Genomic DNA, 25989 nt, shown 5'->3' with positions numbered 1-25989 from the left:
CTCCATCTTGCCCCATGATCCTGCCCCATCTGTCTCCATCCTGCCTCATGATCCTGCCCCATCTGTCTCCATCCTGTCCCATCTGTCTCCATCCTGCCTCATGATCTTGCCCCATCTGTCTCCATCCTGCCCCATCTGTCTCCTTCCTGCACCTTGATCCTGCCCCATCTGTCTCCTTCCTGCCCCATGATCCGACCCCATCTGCCTCCATCCTGCCCCATCTGTCCCCATCCTGCCCTATCTGTCTCCATCCTGCCCTATGATCCTGCCCCATCTGTCTCCATCCTGCCCCATCTGTCTCTGTCCTGCCCCAGATCCCTGCCCCATCTGTCTCCATTCTGCCCCATCTGTCTCCATACTGCCCCATGATCCTGCCCCATCTGTCTCCATCCAGCCCCAGTCTTGCCTCTTCTGTCTCCATCCTGCCCCATCTGTCTCCATCCTGCCCCATGATCCTGCCTCATCTATCTCCATCCTGCCCCATGATCCAGCCCCATCTGTCTTCATCCTGCCCCATCTTTCTCCACCCTGCCCCATCTGTCTCCATCCTTCCCCATGATCCTGCCCCATCTGTCTCCATCCTGCCCCATCTGTCTCCATCTAGGCCCAGATTCCTGCCCCATCTGTCTCCATCCTGCCCTATCTGTCTCCATCCTGCCCCATCTGTCTCCATCCAGCCCCATGATCCTGCCCCATCTGTCTCCATCCAGCCCCATGATCCTGCCCCATCTGTCTCCATCCTGCTTGATGATCCTGCCCCATCTGTCTCCATCCTGCCCCATCTGTCTCATTCCTGCCCCATCTGTCTCCATCCTGCCCCATGATCCTGCCCCATCTGTCTCCATCCTGCCCAATCTGTCTCCATCCAGCCCCAGATTCCTGCCCCATCTGTCTCCATCCTGCCCCATGATCCTGCCCAATCTGTCTCCATCCTGCTCCATCTGTTTCCATCCTGCCCCATAATCCTGCCCCATCTGTCTCCATCCTGCCCCATGATCCTGCCCCATCTGTCTCCTTCCTGCCCCATGATCCTGCCCCATCTGTCTCCATCCTGCCCCATGATCTTGCCCCATCTGTCTCCTTCCTGCCCCATGATCCTGCCCCATCTGTCTCCATCGTGCCCCATAATCCTGCCCCATGTCTCCATCCTGCCCCATCTGTCTCCATCCAGCCCCAGATTCCTGCCGCATCTGTCTCCATCCTGCCCCATGTCTCCATCCTGCCCCATCTGTCTCCATCCTGCCCCATTTGTCTCCATCCTGCCCCATCTGTCTCCATCCAGCCCCAGATTCCTGCCCCATCTGTCTCCATCCTGCCTCATCTGTCTCCATCCTGCCCCATCTGTCTCCATCCTGCCCCATGATCCTGCCCCGTCTCCATCCTGTCCCATCTGTCTCCATCCTGTCCCATGATCCTGCCTGATCTGTCTCCATCCTGCCCCATCTGTCTCCATCCTGCCCCAGATTCCTGCCCCATCTGTCTTCATCCTGCCCCATCTGTCTCCATCCTGCCCCATGATTCTGCCCCATCTGTCTCCATCCAGCCCCATGATCCTGCCCCATCTGTCTCCATCCTGCCCCATCTGTCTCCATCCTGCCCCATGATCCTGCCCCATCTGTCTCCATCATGCCCCTTGATCCTGCCCCATCTTTCTCCATCCTGCCCTATCTGTCTCCATCCTGCCCCATCTGTCTCCATCCTGCCCCAGATTCCTGCCCTATCTGTCTCCATCCTGCCCCATGTGTCTCCATCCTGCCGTCAAAACATATTGTGGCTTGCTGCTATCAATAAAAATAAAAAACCTCTCTCCTTACCTGGCTGATTTCCTGTGGCGACCATGATCCCTCCAGACATTTCAAGCGCGGACTCGCTGGTGAATGACAATGACGTCATACGCCGTCGACATGTGCGCTGACGTCAGCTGCCAGCCTCCGATTGGCTGGTGGCTTTTAACTATTGCCGTCGGGCCCACACGGCAATAGAGTTTAACTGAACCTGCGTCTCAGACACACACATAGCTCTGCACCGCACAGATAATAATAATATAATAATCTTTATTTTTATATAGCACTAACATATTCCACAGCGCTTTACAGTTTGCACACATTATCATCACTGTCCCCAATGGAGCTCACAATCTAAATTCCCTATCAGTATGTCTTTGGAACGTAGGAGGAAACCGTAGTACTCGAAAGAAACCCACGCAAACACAGGGAGAACATACAGACTCCTTGCATGTGTTGTCCTTGGTGGGATTTGAACCCTGGACCCCAGCGCTGTCCTGTGCTAACCACTGAGCCACCTTGCTGCCCATGCCCACACACACACACAGCTCTGCACCACGCGCACTCAACCACATCATAGCCAAGGTGCTCACCCAGAGACAATAGTGGATCTCCAGCTATTTACAAGCAAAGGATATTATGCTGGATACTGTATCTAATCCTATCCTGTGTGATACTGTCTGCTGAGCTGTGTATCTAATCCTATCCTGTGTGATACTGTCTGCTGAGCTGTGTATCTAATCCTCTCCTGTGTGATACTGTCTGCTGAGCTGTGTATCTAATCCTATCCTGTGTGATACTGTCTGCTGAGCTGTGTATCTAATCCCATCCTGTGTGATATTCTCTGCTGAGCTGTGTATCTAATCCTATCCAGTGTGATACTTTCTGCTGAGCGTGAATCTAATCCAATCCTGTGTGATACTCTCTGCTGAGCTGTGTATCTAATCCTCTCCTGTGTGATACTGTCTGCTGAGCCATGTATCTAATCCTATCCTGTGTTACTGTCTGCTGAGCTGTGTATCTAATCCTATCCTGTGTGATACTGTCTGCTGAGCTGTGTATCTATTCCCATCCTGTGTGATACTCTCTGCTGAGCTGTGTATCTAATTCTATCCAGTGTGATACTGTGTGCTGAGCGTGTATCTAATCCCATCCTGTGTGATACTCTCTGCTGAGCTGTGTATCTAATCCCATCCTGTGTGGTGGTGTCTGCTGAGCCGTGCATCTAATCCCATCCTGTGTGATACTGTCTGCTGAGCCGTGCATCTAATCCCATCCTGTGTGATACTGACTGCTGCGCTGTGTATCTAATCCCATCCTGTGTGGTGGTGTCTGCTGAGCCGTGTATCTAATCCCATCCTGTGTGATACTGACTGCTGAGCCGTGTATCTAATCCCATCCTGTGTGATACTGACTGCTGAGCCGTGTATCTAATCCTATCCTGTGTGATACTGTCTGCTGAGCCGTGTATCTAATCCCTTCCTGTGTGATACTGACTGCTGAGCCGTGTATCTAATCCCATCCTGTGTGGTGCTGTCTGCTGAGCTGTGTATCTAATCCCATCCTGTGTGATACTGACTGCTGAGCCGTGTATCTAATCCCATTCTGTGTGATACTGACTGCTGAGCCGTGTATCTAATCCTATCCTGTGTGATACTGACTGCTGAGCCGTGTATCTAATCCTATCCTGTGTGATACTGACTGCTGAGCCGTGTATCTAATCCTATCCTGTGTGATACTGACTGCTGAGCCGTGTATCTAATCCTATCCTGTGTGATACTGACTGCTGAGCCGTGTATCTAATCCCATCCTGTGTGATACTGACTGCTGAGCTGTGTATCTAATCCCATCCTGTGTGATACTGACTGCTGAGGTGTGTATCTAATCCTCTCCTGTGTGACACTGTCTGTTGAGCCGTGTATCTAATCCTATCCTGTGTGATACTGACTGCTGAGCCGTGTATCTAATCCCATCCTGTGTGATACTGACTGCTGAGGTGTGTATCTAATCCTCTCCTGTGTGATACTGTCTGTTGAGCCGTGTATCTAATCCTATCCTGTGTGATACTGTCTGCTGAGCCGTGTATCTAATCCCATTCTGTGTGATACTGACTGCTGAGCCGTGTATCTAATCCTATCCTGTGTGATACTGACTGCTGAGCCGTGTATCTAATCCTATCCTGTGTGATACTGACTGCTGAGCCGTGTATCTAATCCTATCCTGTGTGATACTGACTGCTGAGCCGTGTATCTAATCCTATCCTGTGTGATACTGTCTGCTGAGCCGTGTATCTAATCCCATCCTGTGTGATACTGACTGCTGAGCTGTGTATCTAATCCTATCCTGTGTGATACTGTCTGCTGAGCCGTGTATCTAATCCCATCCTGTGTGATACTGTCTGCTGAGCCGTGTATCTAATCCCATTCTGTGTGATACTGACTGCTGAGCCGTGTATCTAATCCTATCCTGTGTGATACTGTCTGCTGAGCCGTGTATCTAATCCCATCCTGTGTGATACTGACTGCTGAGCCGTGTATCTAATCCCATCCTGTGTGATACTGACTGCTGAGGTGTGTATCTAATCCTCTCCTGTGTGATACTGTCTGTTGAGCCGTGTATCTAATCCTATCCTGTGTGATACTGTCTGCTGAGCCGTGTATCTAATCCCATCCTGTGTGATACTGACTGCTGAGCTGTGTATCTAATCCTATCCTGTGTGATACTGTCTGCTGAGCCGTGTATCTAATCCCATCCTGTGTGGTGCTTTCTGCTGAGCCGTGTATCTAATCCTCTCCTGTGTGACACTGTCTGTTGAGCCGTGTATCTAATCCCATCCTGTGTGATACTGTCTGTTGAGCCGTGTATCTAATCCTATCCTGTGTGATACTGTCTGCTGAGCCGTGTATCTAATCCCATCCTGTGTGATACTGACTGCTGAGCTGTGTATCTAATCCTATCCTGTGTGATACTGTCTGCTGAGCCGTGTATCTAATCCCATCCTGTGTGGTGCTTTCTGCTGAGCCGTGTATCTCATCCCATCCTGTGTGATATTGACTGCTGAGCCGTGTATCTAATCCCATCCTGTGTGATACTGACTGCTGAGGTGTGTATCTAATCCTCTCCTGTGTGATACTGTCTGTTGAGCCGTGTATCTAATCCTATCCTGTGTGATACTGTCTGCTGAGCCGTGTATCTAATCCCATCCTGTGTGATACTGACTGCTGAGCTGTGTATCTAATCCTATCCTGTGTGATACTGTCTGCTGAGCCGTGTATCTAATCCCATCCTGTGTGGTGCTTTCTGCTGAGCCGTGTATCTAATCCTCTCCTGTGTGACACTGTCTGTTGAGCCGTGTATCTAATCCCATCCTGTGTGATACTGTCTGTTGAGCCGTGTATCTAATCCTATCCTGTGTGATACTGTCTGCTGAGCCGTGTATCTAATCCCATCCTGTGTGATACTGACTGCTGAGCCGTGTATCTAATCCTATCCTGTGTGATACTGTCTGCTGAGCCGTGTATCTAATCCCATCCTGTGTGGTGCTTTCTGCTGAGCCGTGTATCTCATCCCATCCTGTGTGATATTGACTGCTGAGCCGTGTATCCAATCCCATCCTGTCTCCTACTCGCTGACGGTCTCCACACATCAGATTGTTCTGTTTTCTCTGCATGTTGTATAAACAATGGACATTGAGGATCTTCCTCCACGGATACTTTGTAGCGACACTTTGTAGCGGTGTGAGCCGTTATCAGGGGCAGAGTCAGGAGATGAAGGGGGAACATCGCACGGTTATCATTGTGAGAAAATGTGCGCTGCCGCGGCTCAGCCCCGGATCTGTCTATGAACGGAGGGAAAACTCGGATGCATCAGACTAAACAAACCTCGAGATGACAGGTTGTTGCTTTCCTCCAAGGTCACAGATAGCGACACCAGCGCCCGTCACCTCCGGAATCCACCGCGGGATCTCGCCCACATCAGATCCGTGACGGATGGAAACTATCAGACCCCCCGTTAGTGCACCCAATCCACACACTGCACCTGGCGGAATGTTCTAGATCTTCAGAGGCGATTGTCCAGATCTCGCTTATCGCTCGTCTCAGGCCGTGTGCACACACAGGTGTTTGGTGTCAGAAACCACCTGAAAAAATCGCTCAAAAACAATTTGGCGGATTCATCATATTTATGGTAAATCAACTTTTAAATGTTTTTTTTTCTACTTCAGTTTTGAAAAACATTTTTGGGGAAAAGAAAAAACTGCAGTCACTGTTAGGAAGCAAATCCTGGCGGACAAATCTCCAAACCGACCAATCAGAGTGCAGCAAATAATGAAAATAATACACTTCAGGGAAAAACTAGTGAAAAGCCTTTCAGCAGAAGAAAAATCCTCCAAAAATGGAAAGTTTCCTGAAGATCATCTCCCCATGATGCCATGCTGCAGCGCCTCGCCTGGCTGACGTGAGGGGCTCCAGCCTCCCGGACCCCCAGCAATCTGGGGAATGAGGGCGAGAGGTGCAGACTGACTGCAGGATCAGGCAGCACGGGGTTATTGTGACCAGTTCTCCTGAAGGTCCCTGCATAGGAGCTGTGTACAGAAAACGGTAGATTAGCTTAAGATGATTGAAAGTGGCCGTTCAGGTGATGGAGGCCCAGATCTCCAGGAATTGTCCCGTTTAACCCCTTCATTGCCGTGAGGGTTACAAAGTATCATTAGCACAATACAGTGAAATATTCACAGTTTATCGCAGTCCATAAAGCTTTATCGCCAGTGACTCTCCGCGGTGCGGTTCTACGACTCCTCTGGGTCCCATAACGGAACCTCACTTCTTCCTGCCGTGTCTGTATTCGGCTTTTACTGCCGTTCCTCCATTTACAAGGTGTGAAGTCTCTTTCAATAGTCACATTTATCACACCTTTTGGCTTTAATTTGAAGGAGGCGAAAGCTCCTAAAACGCGTTTCAGCTGCTGTGAAATTGTTGCCTTTGTGCTGCAGTCGTTGCCTGTAGGGTAACATGTGTCCTGGTGATTATACAGAGGAGGAGGGGAGTTGTAGTCTCAGGCCTGGCGCACATGAAGCCCCTGAGCAGCGATAAGTCATCCTCAAACCTCCTAATAGACGACCCTATGGCCGCGTATCCGAGCCGTCAGCCGTTCTATCACATCTGCCCAGGCTTCCACCATGCTTCTTGGCTTTATCATTCCAGGTGGATCAGCTGTCGTGTATTAATGGGATTTATCACCACAATTTCACATATGTGAAGTTTTCTGCAGATTTCACCATTTTTTGAGCTCTGCTCCAGAAAGGAAACTATCTGCTATAATCAGAAATCTCCAAAAAATAGCTAAAATCTCAGCACTTGGTGCAAAAATGTTCAATCCTTTGTTCAACCATGATAAAAACTGCACATAGCCGAGTACTGCGGTCATCAGCTCGGAAATGTGCGTATTGTCATAGCTACGGCCAGCATGTAGGGAGGCGGGCCGGCGCATAGGCTCCAGCAGGGAGGCGGGCCGGCACATAGGCTCCAGCAGGGAGACGGGCCGGTGCATAGGCTCCAGCAGGGAGGCGGGCCGGCACATAGGCACCAGCAGGGAGACGGGCCGGCGCATAGGCTCCAGCAGGGAGACAGGCCGATGCGTAGGCTCCAGCAGGGAGGCGGGAGACGGGCTGATGCGTAGGCTCCAGCAGGGAGGCGGGCCGATGCGTAGGCTCCAGCAGGGAGACGGGCCGGCGCATAGGCTCCAGCAGGGCGACCGTCGTCGCATAGGCTCCAGCAGAGAGGCGGGCCGGCACATAGGCACCACCAGGGAGACGGGCCGGCACATAGGCTCCAGCAGGGAGACGGGACACTGGCCGGTGCATTAGCTCGAGTAGGGAGGCAGGCCAACGCATAGGCTCCAGCAGGGAGACGGGAGACTGGCCGGTGCGTAGGCTCCAGCAGGGAGACGGGCCAGCGCGTAGGCTCCAGCAGGGAGACGGGCCGGCACGTAGGCTCCAGCAGGGAGACGGGCCGGCGCGTAGGCTCCAGCAGGGAGGCGGGCCGTGCGTAGGCTCCAGCAGGGAGACGGGCCGGTGCGTAGGCTCCAGCAGGGATACGGGCCGGGGCGTAGGCTCCAGCAGGGAGGTGGGCCGGCGCGTAGGCTCCAGCAGGGAGGCGGGCCGGTGCGTAGGCTCCAGCAGGGAGAAGGCCCGGCACGTAGGCTCCAGCAGGGAGACGGGCCGGCACGTAGGCCCCAGCAGGGAGACGGGCCGGTGCGTAGGCTCCAGCAGGGAGATGGGCCAGTGCGTAGGCTCCAGCAGGGAGGTGGACCGGCGCGTAGGCTCCAGCAGGGAGGCGGGCCGGTGCGTAGGCTCCAGCAGGGAGGCAGGCCAGTGCGTAGGCTCCAGCAGGGAGGCGGGCCGGCACAGGAATTCTGCTCGCGGTTCTGTAGATGGGCCACTGACACCCGGTGGAATGATCCTGCTCTTAGGAGTCAGTCTTGTCAGGGCCGGTCTGAAAAACTAAGATGCACTAGGGCATTACGAGATTCCTAAGTTGTTGGTGGCCGCCATGGCTTTGGCCATATGCATAGTTAGACGCCTCAGGGGTAGATCTGCTGTGACTCTACCCCCCATGGTACTCCCTAAAACTGAGGTTCTCTGTGTGTGCTCCGAAGAACCGATGCAGTTGGAGGGTCCTTCCCTCTGTTTGAGTCTCTTGTGGTTCGCCGCAAAACAGGGTTTTGTTTTTTTCTGTGGTCAAAAGGGGCATATCATTGGGGTCCGCCCTTCTTTGCATCTCCTTTTGATGTGTATATCAGTTTTTCTTATTTGCAGAAGTTAAGAAGTTATTGTTATGAAAACCGAAAAAATATCTATCCTCCTGATAGTTGGGCGGGAGCCAATATGGTGGATTCTCGGTTCCCACGAGACGTAGGTCTTACCTGAACTACTCTGGTGAAATTCGTATCCATATTTGCAATTGACTATGCACCTCTCAGTCAGGGAAATTTTACACAAGTAGTGCCTGGTGTGAACCTGCGTATAGGGGTCCTCACAAGGAGGTCTTCTCTTGTTATATATTGGAAACTCTCCCTTCCCCTATTGTGCTGGGTCTTCGCTGGTTGACTAAACATAATCCGGTCATAGACAGGCCGGCCGGAGAGAATTAGATGGAGCGATATTTGCAAAAATAATTGCCTCGGTGCTACTATCTCCACTCTATTCCTTCTTGCCTGTCCCATTTTGACGACGTGGTCTCTGAAAAGTGTCGGGATCTCCCTCCTCATCGTGTGTATGACTGTCCTGGGATTAAGAACTTCAGAGTGGATGCTTTGTCTCGGAGTTTCCCTGGGAGTGGGAATACTGATGACTCGGTCCCTATTTTACAAGAAGGGTTGGTCGTGTCTGCAGGGTATTCTGAACTTGAGGATGAGGAGGGCTCAGGGGGACGCGTCTTCACATTTTGAAAGCACATCATGACTCAGCTCTGGCTGGTCACCCAGGTAGTAAGGTGACCTCTTTTCTTGTCGTTTTTGGTGGCCAAGATTGCGTGAGGATGCAGTTGTCTGCGTGTCCTCTTGTAGTGTCTGTGCCGTTCTAAGACCCCACATACTCGTACATCTGCGGCTCTTTTGCCATTTACTATTCCTGACGACCATGGATTTCATTACAAATCTCCCTATGCCCTCTGGTAAGACTGCTATCTTAGTTGTGGTGGAAAGGTTTAGTAAAATGGTGCATTTTATGGCTTTACCTGCTCTCCCTAATGCCAAGACCCCGGCTCAGGTGTTTGTTACTGGGATCGGTAAGCTTCACGGGGTCCTTCTTATGTGGTGTCAGATCGGAGGGCCCATTTTGTATCTAAATTTTGGAGGGCGTTTTGTTCTCATCTGTGGATGCATCTTTGCTTTTAGTCTGCGTTCCATCCGATCGTCTGAGATCATGGGGGACAAATACAAACATATGGCTGATAAGGAACGGTTGTCAGGTCAGGATCTGGGGGTAAATGAGTTAGTATGGCTGTCCACCAAAAATATTAAACTGAAAGTTCCTTCTTGGAAATTAGGTCCTAGGTTTATTGATCCTTATAAGGTGGTCGCCGTAATCAATGCTGTAGCTTTTCATCTCATGATGCCTCCGACTCTCAAGAGACATAATGTTTTCCATGTTGCGCTTGTGGAACCGTCACCTTTACCACCGCCACCAGTTATTGCTGATGGCAATTCAGAATTTCAGGTAGCGAAAATCATCGATTACCATAAAATTTGCTGCTCTGTACAGTACCTGGTACTTTGGAAGGGAGATGGTCCAGAGGAGAGGATGTGGATTCTGGCATCTGAAGTTAATGCCGGTAGGTTGATAAGGTCCTTTCATTTGGCCCACCAGGATAAACCAGGCCCCAAGGCTCATGGGGGCCCTTCTAGAATGGGGGGTATTCTCATGAGTGTCTCACACCAACTTGGGAGATCTGTTTCTGATCTGGTCGTTACCTCTTCCTATAAATCCTGACCAGACCCTCTCTGTCCTGCCGGTGAACGCTCTGCTTCCTCGCTCTCATGAGATGCTGTGTTGAATAGGAGGTGGTTGTTGCTAGTGGAGATTCATCTTGATGTTCTGTGTAGCAGTAGTTGTAGTTTGGAGGTGAGTTGTGTTCTGTAGTTTGCCATAGTACATGTGTGTTTATTTCCTGGTCCCCTGGTTTCCCATTTAGTTTATTCCTCCCTGTCCCAATCCTTCTCCCTATTGTTGGTTAGTGCATTTGTATGATAGAGGTTTTCTGTTATCCCTGTTTTGTAATGGAGTCTGGTTTACCTTTCATTTCTGTCCCAGGCTTCATTGGGTGGGGGAGGGGGACAGGGTTTTTACAGGAACATATTAAGGTCAGAGACTCAGGCCTCTCTACCTTTAAGAGTACCCCAGGGACAGGGATTAATAGGATCCCGCTCCAGGGACAGTTTGAGGCCCCTCTTCCTGACTGTCACAGCATGACCGATAAGAAAGGGAAGCCTAAAAAAAACCTGCCACCCTTCCCTCCATAATCCTCTCGCTCTCCAGCACTGCCTGTCTGGAGGTTGATGGCCACAGTACACAGAGCCAGGACATCACAGCTCCCTACTCTGTGTAGTGGCAGTTCTCAGTACTGCAGCTCAGCTTCCATCCACTTCCATAGGAGCTGAGCTGTGGATTTTTGGCAATGGCTACTACACAGTGCCCGGAGCTGGATCTTGCTCAATACACCTTTCACATCCATCCATAGCGGATCAGTGGGGGTGTCGGATGTTGGACCCCTTCTAATCTGATATTGATTATTTGTCTTAAGAAAAGATCAGCAATATCAAATCCACCCCCCCGTCCTATACACACTACATTACAAGGCAGTAGTCAGGAGTGGTAGGGCCGCGGCTGGGAGCGCTGTCGGTATTGTTTGTCATATTGTTTGTCCCCAACCACCTCAAAAACAGATGAAATGAGAAATGCTCAGTAATAATTGCGTCTTCCCGATAGTCGCCCGCAGCACAACTTATATGTACTTGGAAGTTTTCAGTTTAATGGGAAACCGGACAAAGAAGATCTGGGTCTCGTGAAAGAGCCGCACAATCCGGAGACGGTCGTAGCCGAGGACGGGGATGAACGCCGCGTGGTCTCAAACTGTCACTCTCCCGGAGATTAACCGCCCCGGCCGCCACTGTTGATGTTGACTCTCAGTTGCCAAGTTACATGTTTGCCACCAAGAAAATAGGAGAGAAAGGAACACAAGGGATCAGGAGATAAGCCGAACGTGCCGAGACTTGATCCACCCATTGTGGTGAACACACAAGCCCAAGTATTGATAACCGTAATTTTACACCTCCATAACCCTTGAATACAGCAATTAGGAGCTGGCCGGGACTGTCAGTGGTTGGGACTGTCAGCTCGTATTGTCCCCGGCCGGGACGAGCAGCGGATCTGCTGGGAATGTAGTACAGGCAGCGGCTCCATCTACCTCTGGTCAATAAAGAGTACTCATTGCCAAACCTTGGGCGACTTTCTTCCAGTCTTCAAGTTTCAATTCTTCAAAGTTTTCATCTTTGTTTCCTGTCAGTGAGTAGAAACAACATTTACATTCAGAACCTGCTCTGAGGATTTGTTACAATGTATCAGTAAAGAAAATCAGAGCTCTATGAGCTAAATGTATCCGCACATAACACGGTACACAGTAAGCTGCTCAGCGCCCCCTAGTGGTGACGGAAGGCAGATGGTTTTACACAAACGTGTTTCTGCAGGGGATCTGGAACTCTGTATTAGTCCAAAAAGGTAAAAGAAACAAACTGTCCAAGAATGTCAAAAGTGGTGATGATTAAAAAAGGAGAATCACTTTAAGGATAATGAGAAGAAGCTTAAAGGGTATGCACCAAGCTTGAACGTTACCATCTGTCCAGAGGATAGGGGATAATCTCCTGATCGCTGGGGTCCGACCACTAGGACCCCCACTGATCCTGAGGACAGGGCTCTGGAGAACACTGTCTGAATGGAGCAGATATTCTCAGGATCGGTGCGGGTCCCAGCAACCAGACCCCAATATTCTATGAAAAGGGGATAACTGCCAAACGTAAGTGGGAAGTCTCTGATACAGCTCACCATGTACTGCTGTGAGGCGCTGTCATTTGCCGGCCATGTATGACTTTCTGCAGTGACTTTGCTCTACTTGACTGCCGCTTGCTGACTCCTGCTTGTGTGCACTGTTCACACTGTCAGGATTCCATACTGTTTGCCTTCAGGATCAGTCATCACATGACCACAAGTGTGCACAAAGCTTATGAGCGATCTGGTGATGACCGCTCTGGAAGCAAACATGCTGACAGCGAGCACATTGCACACAGTAAGGATTCAGCAATCTGTCGTCAGGTGGAGCGAATTCACTGCAGGGATTCATACCTGGCCTGGAAAACATTCTGTGAAATTTGCATTGAGGGAAGTTTTCTCCTAATAGCTAAAAGCAAAAAAACCTATAGAAACAATAACCTTTTCTGTGCTAGCTGTCAATAATGTTCACCTGGAAGCCTCTACCCCTGCCTGAGTGAATGGGCCCGTGCTCCCTATAGGGAAAGTATCATTACTAAGGTTCATCAGAGGCGGCGCCAGCGCAGGGGATGTGACCATGGACAGGACTCTGGCACTGTTGCTGCAGGGCACATGCTGGATACAATGTCTGCACCGCGGCATTATCTCTGCTTCTTTTCCCAGTCAGAATTCTCTTTCTTTGGGAATATTGTAGATTGTAACATTTTAGCCTGTTGCTTTCCTTGAGTTTCCTTAATGTATCGTTTTAGGAAATAGATAATGGAGGGAACTGATGACTAAATGACACAATGCTGCATTCAGTAGATAAAGGGATTAAAGATACAATCCATGTATATGTGTTAAGGTACCGTCACACTCAGCAACTTTACAACGAGAACGACAACGATCCGTGACGTTGCAGCGTCCTGGATAGCGATCTCGTTGTGCTTGACACGCAGCAGCGATCTGGATCCTGCTGTGCCATCGCTGGTCGAAGCTAGAAGTCCCGAACTTTATTTGGTCGTCAGGTCGGCGTGTATTGTCGTGTTTGACAGCAAAAGCAACGATGCCAGCAATGTTTTACATGGAGCTAACAACCAGCGAGAACGATAAGTGAGTCGCCGTTACGTCACTGGATCGCTCCTGCATCGTAATGGAGCTGCTGTGTTTGACATCTCTACAGCGACCTAAACAGCGACGCTGCAGCGATCGGCTCGTTGTCTATATCGCTGCAGCGTCACTGAGTGTGACGGTACCTTAACACATCACACATTACTGATCCGTGAGCCCGAGGTTATGTATATAGTTCTGTGCAAAGGTTTAAAGGAGGTATGGAGAAAATGCTGCAAAGTAAGGCTACGTTCACATTTGCGTTCTGCCGGGCTGCGTCGGGCGCAGCCGCGGGACGCATGCGCCATGCGCCCCTATATTTAACATGGGAGCGCATGGACATGCGTTTTGCGATGCATGCGTCTTTTTTGCCGCAAGCGTTAGGGCACAGAGGATGCAGCAAGATGCATTTTTTTTGCGTCCAAAATCCGGCAAAAAAAGGACGCATGCGTCGCAAAACTATGCGTTTTGCATGCGTTCTTGTTTGCGTTGTGCGTTGCGCCGCTGACGCAGCAGCGCACAACGCAAATGTGAACGTAGCCTAAGAAATGTTAATAAAAATGCATAGAAATGTTAATACTTTATTTTATCAAGTAGCAAAATGCAATGTAAATGATGAAAAGAAGAATCTAAATCCCATCAGAAAGGGAAGAGGCATCTGCCACATCGCCAACCTGCCGCAGAAGAGGCTGCACACTTGTCATCGACCACTCCAAAGCTTCAACAGTATTGAACATGACAAATCGTGGAAGAATCGGGGACAACGCTGCACCTAGTCCGTCTAAATCAAGAGTCCACAGTAAGAACGGCATATGGAGGCATGGAAAGATTCGATATTGGGAATGGCTCCCGACAAGGCTGCATTCTGTCACCAGCAGCCTTCAGCATATACAGCGGTGTTCAAAATAATAAGTGTTCAAAAACATGAGATAATCACAAAATCTTTCTACCAGTTTTTATTTACAGCATTGGAAACGTTGTCCGCTGTTTTCTAATTCAAAACATGAAGACAAATGTAGAGAATTTTTCACTACTTTACTGAAAATAACAGAAAATAGACATTGGACCGTTCTATAAATCAGCAGCGTTTGCATGTGTCTTTACAAACTCACAATATGTATCTTTTGTGGATTTATCATTGCCGTGAATCACTGACCTGATGTTTAGTTGTTACCCACAGTTTTTTAGAACGGTTTCACATCCATGTTGCATGAAGTCACCATCTTCTGGCCCTGGTCACCTGTGATTCCAGCCCAGGATGCTCGGACGACATTCTACAATATTTTATCATTTGTTGCTTTTGACTCAGAAACGTCATTTTTGATGTCACCCCACAAGTGTCTATCGGATTAAGGTCCGGGGACTGGGCTGGCCGATCCATAACCTCAATTTTGTTGAACTGGAACCAAGATTTTGCTTGCTTCCTGGTGTGTATAGGGTCTTTGTCTTTGTGAAACTCCAATTTAAAGGGCATATCCTCTTCAGCGCAAGGCAACGTGACCTCTTCAAGTATTGTAATATTTGCAGACTCGTGCATGATCCCTGGTGTGCAATAAATAGGCCGGCACCATAGTAAGAGAAACATGCCCATATCATGATGCTTCACCACCATGCTTCATTGTGTGCACAGGGAACTGTGGCTACAGAGTTTGGGGGTCAACAGATGAACTGTCTGCAACCCTCAGACCCAAAAAGAGCAATTTTACTTTCATCGGTCCACAAAATGTTTCTCCATTTCTCTTTAGGCCAGTTGATGTGTTCTTTGGTAAATTCTATCTATCATGTACTTTTTTTTTTTTTTTTAACAGTGGGACTTTGCGGGGACTTCTTGCTGAGAGATTAGCATCACACGGGCGTCTTCTGTCCCAGTCCTCACAGGTAACAGGAGACTGTCTGTGACCATACTGGAGCCGATCACTGGCAGAGACGTTGCCATTCTGGCCATTCTTCCATCCATTAGAATGGTCGTCTTCCATTTTCCTCCTCGTCTCTCTGCTTTGGCTTTCCAATATTAAGCATTGGAAATCATTGTAGCTGAACAGCCGATCATTGTCTGCACTTCTGTATAAGTTTTACCCTCTCCAATCAACTTACTAATCAAAGTGCACTGTTCTTCTGAATAATGTCTGGAACATCCCATGTTTCTCATGCTTTCAAGGAGAACTGCACATACAACATGTCCTGGCTTCACCCTTATATAATGGCCACCGGATTCACCCCATCTCCTCACAGAATGACTGACCTCATAATTGATCTTCACACTGATATTATTCTGACCTTTCAATTAATTATTCTAATACACAGACTCCTGCAGATCATGAATGCGGAATCTGGTGATTTTCTTAGAATCTTCTGCACCGACTGGTAAATTGTGTGACATGTGGTGATTAGTGTTGAGCGATACCTTCCGATACTCAAAGGTATCGGATGGGATCGGCCAATATCCAAAAAATATCAGATATTGCCGATAGCGATACTCGATACCAATGCAAGTCAATGGGACACAAGTATCGGAAGCTATCCTGGATGGTTCCCAGGGTCTGAAGGAGAGGAAACTCTCGTTCAGGCTCTGGGATCGATATTATGTAAAAAGTAAAGAATACAAATAAAAAATATGGATATTCCTACCCCTCCGATGAACCCTGGCTGTCACCGCTGCAAGCATCTGCCTCTGTTCCTAAGAATGCAGAGAGTGAAGGACCTTCGATGACCTCGCGGTCAGGTGAGCGGTTCACTCTCTGCATTCTTAGGAACAGAGGCAGATGCTTGCAGCGGTGACAGCCAGGGTTCGTCGGAGGGGTAGGAATATCCATATTTTTTATTTGTATTTTTTATTTTTTACATGAATATGGATCCCAGAGCCTGAACGAGAGTTTTCTCTCCTTCCGACCCTGGGAACCATACGCACCGCACACGTCGAAGATGACTGGGAACTTATAGGAACTTCCGATTCCGATTTCCGATATCACAAAAATATCGGAACTCGGTATCGGAATTCCGATACAGCAAATATTGGCCGATACCCGATATTTGCAGTATCGGAATGCTCAACACTAGTGGTGATATAATTTTTGCCAAAAACACTGATTAATCTGGTTAGTCATGTTGGAAGGAGATTATTTTGAACACTACTGTACATACACTATATTACTGATCCTGAGTTACATCCTGTATTATACCACAGAGCTGCACTCACTATTCTGCTGGTGCAGTCACTGTGTACATTACATTACTGATCCTGAGTTATATCCTGTATTATACCACAGAGCTGCACTCACTATTCTGTTGGTGCAGTCACTGTGTACATACATTACATTACTGATCCTGAGTTACATCCTGTATTACACTCCAGAGCTGCACTCAATATTCTGCTGGTGCAGTCACTGTGTACATACATTACTGATCCTGAGTTACATCCTTTATTACACTCCAGAGCTGCACTCACTATTCTGCTGGTGCTGTCACTGTGTAAATACATTACATTACTGATCCTGAGTTACATCCTGTATTACACTCCAGAGCTGCACTCAATATTCTGCTGGTGCAGTCACTGTGTACATACATTACTGATCCTGAGTAAAATCCTTTATTACACTCCAGAGCTGCACTCACTATTCTGCTGGTGCAGTCACTGTGTACATACATTACATTACTGATCCTGAGTTACATCCTGTATTATACCCCAGAGCTGCACTCACTATTCTGCTGGTGCTGTCACTGTGTACATTACATTACTGATCCTGAGTTACATCCTGTATTATACCACAGAGCTGCACTCACTATTCTGCTGGTGCTGTCACTGTGTACATTACATTACTGATCCTGAGTTACCTCCTGTATTATACCCCAGTGCTGCACTCACTATTCTGCTGGTTCGGTCACTGTGTAAATACATTACATTACTGATCCTGAGTTACATCCTGTATTACACTCCAGAGCTGCACTCACTATTCTGCTGGTGCAGTCACTGTGTACATACATTACATTACTGATCCTGAGTTACATCCTGTATTATACTCCAGAGCTGCACTCACTATTCTGCTGGTGCAGTCACTGTGTACATACATTACATTACTGATCCTGAGTTACATCCTGTATTATACTCCAGAGCTGCACTCACTATTCAGCTGGGGCAGTCACTGTGTACATACATTACATTACTGATCCTGAGTTACATCCTGTATTACACTCCAGAGCTGCACTCACTATTCTGCTGGTGCAGTCACTGTGTACATAAATTACTGATCCTGAGTTACATCCTGTATTAAACTCCAGAGCTGCACTCACTATTCTGCTGGTGCAGTCACTGTGTACATACATTACATTACTGATCCTGAGTTACATCCTGTATTATACTCCAGAGCTGCACTCACTATTCAGCTGGTGCATTCACTGTGTACATACATTACATTACTGATCCTGAGTTACATCCTGTATTACACTCCAGAGCTGCACTCAATATTCTGCTGGTGCAGTCACTGTGTACATACATTACTGATCCTGAGTTACATCCTTTATTACACTCCAGAGCTGCACTCACTATTCTGCTGGTGCAGTCACTGTGTACATACATTACATTACTGATCCTGAGTTACATCCTGTATTATACTCCAGAGCTGCACTCACTATTCTGCTGGTGCAGTCACTGTGTACATACATTACATTACTGATCCTGAGTTACATCCTGTATTATACCCCAGAGCTGCACTCACTATTCTGCTGGTGCTGTCACTGTGTACATTACATTACTGATCCTGAGTTACATCCTGTATTATACCACAGAGCTGCACTCACTATTCTGCTGGTGCTGTCACTGTGTACATTACATTACTGATCCTGAGTTATATCCTGTATTATACCACAGAGCTGCACTCACTATTCTGTTGGTGCAGTCACTGTGTACATACATTACATTACTGATCCTGAGTTACCTCCTGTATTATACCCCAGTGCTGCACTCACTATTCTGCTGGTGCGGTCACTGTGTAAATACATTACATTACTGATCCTGAGTTACATCCTGTATTACACTCCAGAGCTGCACTCACTATTCTGCTGGTGCAGTCACTGTGTACATACATTACATTACTGATCCTGAGTTACATCCTGTATTATACTCCAGAGCTGCACTCACTATTCTGCTGGTGCAGTCACTGTGTACATACATTACATTACTGATCCTGAGTTACATCCTGTATTATACTCCAGAGCTGCACTCACTATTCAGCTGGTGCAGTCACTGTGTACATACATTACATTACTGATCCTGAGTTACATCCTGTATTACACTCCAGAGCTGCACTCACTATTCTGCTGGTGCAGTCACTGTGTACATAAATTACTGATCCTGAGTTACATCCTGTATTATACTCCAGAGCTGCACTCACTATTCTGCTGGTGCAGTCACTGTGTACATACATTACATTACTGATCCTGAGTTACATCCTGTATTATACTCCAGAGCTGCACTCACTATTCAGCTGGTGCAGTCACTGTGTACATACATTACATTACTGATCCTGAGTTACATCCTGTATTACACTCCAGAGCTGCACTCAATATTCTGCTGGTGCAGTCACTGTGTACATACATTACTGATCCTGAGTTACATCCTTTATTACACTCCAGAGCTGCACTCACTATTCTGCTGGTGCAGTCACTGTGTACATACATTACATTACTGATCCTGAGTTACATCCTGTATTATACTCCAGAGCTGCACTCACTATTCTGCTGGTGCAGTCACTGTGTACATACATTACATTACTGATCCTGAGTTACATCCTGTATTATACTCCAGAGCTGCACTCACTATTCTGCTGGTGCAGTCACTGTGTACATACATTACATTACTGATCCTGAGTTACATCCTGTATTATACCCCAGAGCTGCACTCACTATTCTGCTGGTGCTGTCACTGTGTACATTACATTACTGATCCTGAGTTACATCCTGTATTATACCACAGAGCTGCACTCACTATTCTGCTGGTGCTGTCACTGTGTACATTACATTACTGATCCTGAGTTATATCCTGTATTATACCACAGAGCTGCACTCACTATTCTGTTGGTGCAGTCACTGTGTACATACATTACATTACTGATCCTGAGTTACATCCGTTATTATAACCCAGAGCTGCACTCACTATTCTGCTGGTGCAGTCACTGTGTACATACATTACATTACTGATCCTGAGTTACATCCTGTATTATACCCCAGAGCTGCACTCACTATTCTGCTGGTGCAGTCACTGTATACATACATTACATTACTGATCCTGAGTTACATCCGGTATTATACCCCAGAGCTGCACTCACTATTCTACTGGTGCAGTCACTGTGTACATACATTACATTACTGATCCTGAGTTACATCCTGTATTATACCCCAGAGCTGCACTCACTATTCTGCTGGTGCAGTCACTGTATACATACATTACATTACTAATCCTGAGTTACATCCTGTATTATACTCCAGAGCTGCACTCACTATTCTGCTGGTGCAGTCACTGTGTACATAAATTACATCTCTGATCCCGAGTTACATCCTGTATTATACCCCAGAGCTGCACTCACTATTCTGCTGGTGCAGTCACTGTGTACATACATTACATTACTGATCCTGAGTTACATCCTGTATTATACCCCAGAGCTGCACTCACTATTCTGCTGGTGCAGTCACTGTGTACATACATTACATTACTGATCCTGAGTTACATCCTGTATTATAACCCAGAGCTGCACTCACTATTCTGCTGGTGCAGTCACTGTGTACATACAATACATTACTGATCCTGAGTTACATCCTGTATTATACTCCAGAGCTGCACTCACTATTCTGCTGGTGCAGTCACTGTGTACATACATTACATTACTGATCCTGAATTACCTCCTGTATTATACCCCAGAGCTGCACTCACTATTCTGCTGGTGCAGTCACTGTGTACATACATTACATTACTGATCCTGAATTACCTCCTGTATTATACTCCAGAGCTGCACTCACTATTCTGCTGGTGCAGTCACTGTGTACATACATTACTGATCCTGAGTTACATCCTGTATTATACTCCAGAGCTGCACTCACTATTCTGCTGGTGCAGTCACTGTGTACATACATTACATTACTGATCCTGAGTTACATCCTGTATTATAACCCAGAGCTGCACTCACTATTCTGCTGGTGCAGTCACTGTGTACATACAATACATTACTGATCCTGAATTACCTCCTGTATTATACTCCAGAGCTGCACTCACTATTCTGCTGGTGCAGTCACTGTGTACATACATTACTGATCCTGAGTTACATCCTGTATTATACTCCAGAGCTGCACTCACTATTCTGCTGGTGCAGTCACTGTGTACATACATTACATTACTGATCCTGAGTTACATCCTGTATTGTACCCCAGAGCTGCACTCACTATTCTGCTGGTGCAGTCACTGTGTACATACATTACATTACTGATCCTGAGTTATATCCTGTATTATACTGCAGAGCTGCACTCACTATTCTGCTGGTGCAGTCACTGTGTACATACATTACTGATCCTGAGTTACCTCCTGTATTATACCCCAGAGCTGCACTCACTATTCTGCTGGTGCAGTCACTGTACATACATTACATTACTGATCCTGAGTTACATCCTGTATTGTACCCCAGAGCTGCACTCACTATTCTGCTGGTGGAGCACAATTGTACTCAGTAGAATCCATAATTGTTATTAATAGAATATTCATCATTTATGATTGGATACTGACTACTGACCCTGATTGTGTCGCCCTTTCACTGTCCACCTGTGCATCAGCGGTAGGTAAGTGCAGCTACCTTTATTCAGTATACCACCCCTTTAATATATGTGGCCATCATTAAAGGGTTCTTTTTCTCTGCGGTTTCCTCTACCAGTCACATGACAGGTGGTACCCGGTGGCTGCCAGACCTGGATGGACGGGATGTGATACGTGTTGGAAATCTCCCACATTTGATAGAAGCTCCGGATCCTGAGCCTCTGGGGACGGGAAAGGGCAAAGCAGGACACGCATTGATATTCCGCCCGCGATGTCTATGTTGTTTGTTTTTTCTCGCCGGCCTCGCTCTACGTTTACTGTTTCACCAGAGGAGGCCGCGGCCATTTTCTCAATGAATGTAACAAGTTAACTTTAATAGGAATGAAACCAGCTGAGGCTTTTGTTCATTAACATAAGAAAAACCCTGAAACTTTCAATAAAGATTTGTTCTTATTTGCGCTGATTGTAAAGGAAAAAAAAACTCCGACATTGGAGCTGTGGCCCCCGGCGGCCCCTCCTGCCCTCCTGCCATGCAGAGAATGGAGCCTCGCAGCTGACGCGCTCAATGCCTTTATGTTACCGGGGGAAGTCCTGTGTGCACGGTATTCTAATACCGCCTGAAGCGGTGCCCAGTCCTCGCTGCGCTGAAAGGATTGGGGCTTGGCAAGAACACCATGTACAGTAGCAGCACTTCAATGGAAGGACACGGCCTGTCCTCAGCCTCGCACAAAGCTTCGCCCTCTCAGCGCTCCCAGGCTGCTCCTCCTCCGGCTATTTAAAGTAACAACTTATTTTTACTTTTCAGAAACAAAGAAAAAAATAGTCGATTTCCCATAGACAAGAGCCCTTCACTCGCTTCGTACCAATTAGAACGGGGACTGGCCCTGCCGACGTCTCAACGCTTTGGGTGCATCAGAGAGGGGCACGGCCAAGTGAGCGTCAAGGGTGGAACCTCCGGCCCTGGAAAGACCCAGCGTGTCCTCCCTTCTCAGGTCCAGACCTTCCCATAAAGTCCCCTGAACCAAACTGAGAGAAGGGATTGGATCTAAGACACCACTAACAAGAAGTCTAGAGGGGCTGGCACTGCCAATGTCTTTGGCTGAAAAAAAGATTTTATGCACCAAAGTGACTCAAGGGCAAGTCAGCCGAGGCCATTTCCCTGGATATTCAGGTCTGATGTGTACGGGCCGGGGTCCCGATAGTGTCTCACATTGGATGTAATATGCTAATGGTCGAGTGTCCATTATCACATCAGAGAATCACAGCACGGCTGCGGAGGAGATGGAGAAAGTAATTTTTCCATCTCCTCTTCTGCCGGCGCACTGCACTGCACTCGGGTGATTTGAGTTCAGTGAGATGTATGGGTGCGTGCGATCCGAATTCAGCATGCTGCTTTTTTCTTTCCCTTCTGGTCACGATCCTATCAGTGCACAAAAAAGAAATGCCTTTGAGAATAGAAGCATAAGATTAACCCCTTAATGACCAAGCCACTTTGTGGGTTAATGACCAGGCCTTAATTTTGCAATCTGACCACTGCCACTTTATGAGGTTATAACTCTGGAATGCGTCAACGGATCCCACTGATTCTGAGACTTGGTTTTTTTTTGTGACATATTGTATTTTAAGACGGTGGCAACATTTCTTGCATTTTATTTGTGAAAAAATGTAAATTTGGCAAAAATGTGGAAAATGTCACAATTTTCAAATTTTAATTTTTATGCCCCTAAATCAGAGTCATATCGCACAAAATAGTTAATAAATAACATTTCCCACATGTCTTCTTTACATCAGCACAATTTTTGAAACATAATTTTGTTTTTTTGTTATAAAGTTATAAGGGTTAAAATTTGACCAGCGATTTCTCATTTTTCCAACTAAATTTACAAAACCATTTTTTCAGGGACCACCTCACATTTGAAGTCACTTTGAGGAGTACATATGACAGAAAATACCCCAAACTGACACCATTCTAAAAACTGCACCCCTCAAAGTGCTCAAAATCACATTCAAGAAGTTTATTATCCCTTCAGGTGCTTAACAAGAACTGAAGCAATGTGGAAGGAAAAAAATGAACATTTAACTTTTTTCCCCAAAAATTTTACCCCTATGTGTGGAGAAAGACCACGCTTTAGGTGCACAGCAGGATTCGGAAGGGAAGACGCACCATTTGAAGTTTGGAAAGAAAAATTGGCTGGAATCAAGAGGGGATGCCATGTTGCGTTTGGAGACCCATTGATGTGCCTAAACAGTGGAAACCCCCAACAAGTTACACCATTTTGAAAACTAGACCCCCCAAGGAACTTGAATGATTTGAAGCTTTTATTGGGAGCATTTTACATAACTTTTGGGATCACATTTATCCTGCGCTCTACGCTGAGCACTTACTTTGGGGTTTCCATTTAAATCTCTGTGTGAGGTGATTCAGATGAAATCCCTGAGGGATGCATTCACTATAATAAGGCAGCAGAGTTACTCTGGACTCCATCTGGCCTCTGTTCAGCGTTGTCCTTCCTTTCAGAGGTGCACAAATCATTGGGGACTGCGTTTTTATGCACGCCTAAAAAGACGGACACCGCTGGATCACAGGTCCTTTGGCATCCACAGTCCCTCCCTCTGCCTTGTTATAGGGAATTTTCCGCAGGGGGGTTCTGTCTGAATCATGTATTTCAGAGATTTCCATGGAAACCCCTGTGTAAGCGCTCAACACAGAGCACAGGATAAATGTGCGCCGAGCCTTACTGCAATCTTTGGGAGGCAGAATGAACAAATCCACAGCATGTGAAGAATTGGTTTTATTTAACTTCGTTCATCGGGGCAGTGCATTTACAGTGATATCAGATTTATATCTGTTTTTTAATGTTTGGCTTCTTTCACACACTAAAAGATCCTTTTTTTGCAAGAAGAAATTTTTGCATCGCCATATTTAGAGAGCTATAATTTTTCCATATTTTGGCCCGAGGACCTCATCATCCAGACTTGACTGAGATGTTCTCCCAACGGTTTGCTATCATGAGGACAAGTTGGGCAATTCTTGAGCAAGTGTCCAGAGAGACCACAGTACAGACAAAGTCTGAGATCTTCATTCAAAATAGTGGGAATCTAATTAATAATAATAATAATCTTTATATAGCGCCAACATATTCCGCAGCGCTTTACAGTTTAACAGTTTCAAACACAACAGTCATAGGTAACAACGTTAACAATACAATAAAGCAAAATAAGACGACCCTGCTCGTGAGAGCAGAACAATTAGAACAAAGTCAAGTGACTTCCTATTTATATGTATCAAGTAAATAAAAAAAATGTAGAATACTCAATAATTCATATCAAATTACAAAAAATATGCATCAAAAATATTCCTTCCTCAGATGATCAATGAATAAAGCATAAAATATGACAATATAAAGTGATCCAGCATCTCCCTCACACTGACGCGCGTTTCGCCTCCTGCTTCTTCCAGAGGCTTGATGGAAGAAGCAAGAGGCGAAAAGCGCGTCGGGTTGAGGGGGACGCCACTCTATCCAGCTCATCTGTTCCTGCTCTCCTGCAGTTAAGTTGCACAGTTACTATACCATTCATAACACCTTCATCTATTTCTTAGGGATATTTACTGTGGACATTCAAGCTATGGAGGTTGTCATTATGGCTATAAATGTTCCCTTTAGAGTCTGAGGGCTTATTTTATCACACTAATATTAAGCCATTTAACATCTCCAGCTCCATTTTGACATTTTTATTTATTACATCGATAGAAGGTTGCCTGGATCATTTTATTTTGCTATATTTTATGCTTTGTTCATTGATCATCTGAGGATGGAATTTTTTTTTCCATACATATTTTTTGGAATTTGATATGAATTAGTGAGTATTCTAGAGTTTTTTGTTTTATTTACTTGATACATTTATATGGGAAGTCACTTGACTTTGTTCTAATTAGATTCCAATTGTTTTGAATGTTGCATCTTCATTAATTTAGCTATTTATTTCTCTTTACTTTGGATATGGTGGTGTCTGCAGACTAGGGACTCTGTTACTTTTAAATTATATTTTAGAAGAATTTCTAATAAAGACGTATTGAACTTTATTTGATGGTTCTCTTCTTTAATCCATTTGAGTATTTTTCCCTGGAGTGTGGGTTTATTCCCCATAACTCTGTATACTATAAGACCAGTTGCACAGAGTTTTACCTGACTCTCATTGTTAGTTTGATCACGGTATTTTATATTTGTATTTTGTATATAACCCCTCCTCGTGTACAGCAACATGGAATAAATGGGGCTCTAAAAATAAATAAATAATATAACCCCCCATTATTCCAGAGAGATGCATTGTATCCTGTTGAACCCCCCCACTATTCCAATGAGATACTTTGTATTCTATAGAACCCCAACATTCCAGTGAGATACATTATATCATATAGAAACCTGTAATATTGCAGTCTGACACAATGTATCATATATGAAATGTGGGAAAAATGTTAAAACATTTCAATAGACCATGTGGATGAAGTTGAATAAACAGTGACTATGAGAAGCGCACAGTAGGGTAAAACCCTAATATAGGTTTGCTCACTTTGAGTGGTTGTGTGAAGACACAACCACTATAAAGGTTTAGAAAGCTGCTGCCGCTACCCCGTGACTGGGGAAGGATCCACCAGAGGAAAATTATCAAAACAGAAAAAAAGGTTTAAAAATTAGCTGCTGGAAAGAAGTCTCATGCTTTCATGCATTAATTAGAAGGTTCTTTATTGTCTACAAACATTTCAAGCAGTTTTATTCCAAAAT

The 25989-nt window shown here is 46.5% G+C and overlaps 1 long non-coding RNA gene across 1 annotated transcript in view; it reads right to left on the bottom strand.

Moving 5' to 3' along the window:
• Nucleotides 1-11409: 11409 nt before the first annotated feature.
• The window catches only part of LOC138645784 (uncharacterized), a 31752-nt gene continuing 17172 nt past the window's right edge, over nt 11410-25989 (bottom strand). The window contains exon 3 of the long non-coding RNA XR_011314757.1: nt 11410-11838. This is a non-coding gene — a long non-coding RNA (uncharacterized lncRNA). The remainder of the gene's footprint in view (nt 11839-25989) is intronic.

This window comes from Ranitomeya imitator, chromosome 7, assembly GCF_032444005.1.
Source record: "Ranitomeya imitator isolate aRanImi1 chromosome 7, aRanImi1.pri, whole genome shotgun sequence".
Lineage (NCBI taxonomy): Eukaryota > Metazoa > Chordata > Amphibia > Anura > Dendrobatidae > Ranitomeya > Ranitomeya imitator.
This window is presented reverse-complemented; position numbering and strand designations above follow the sequence as displayed.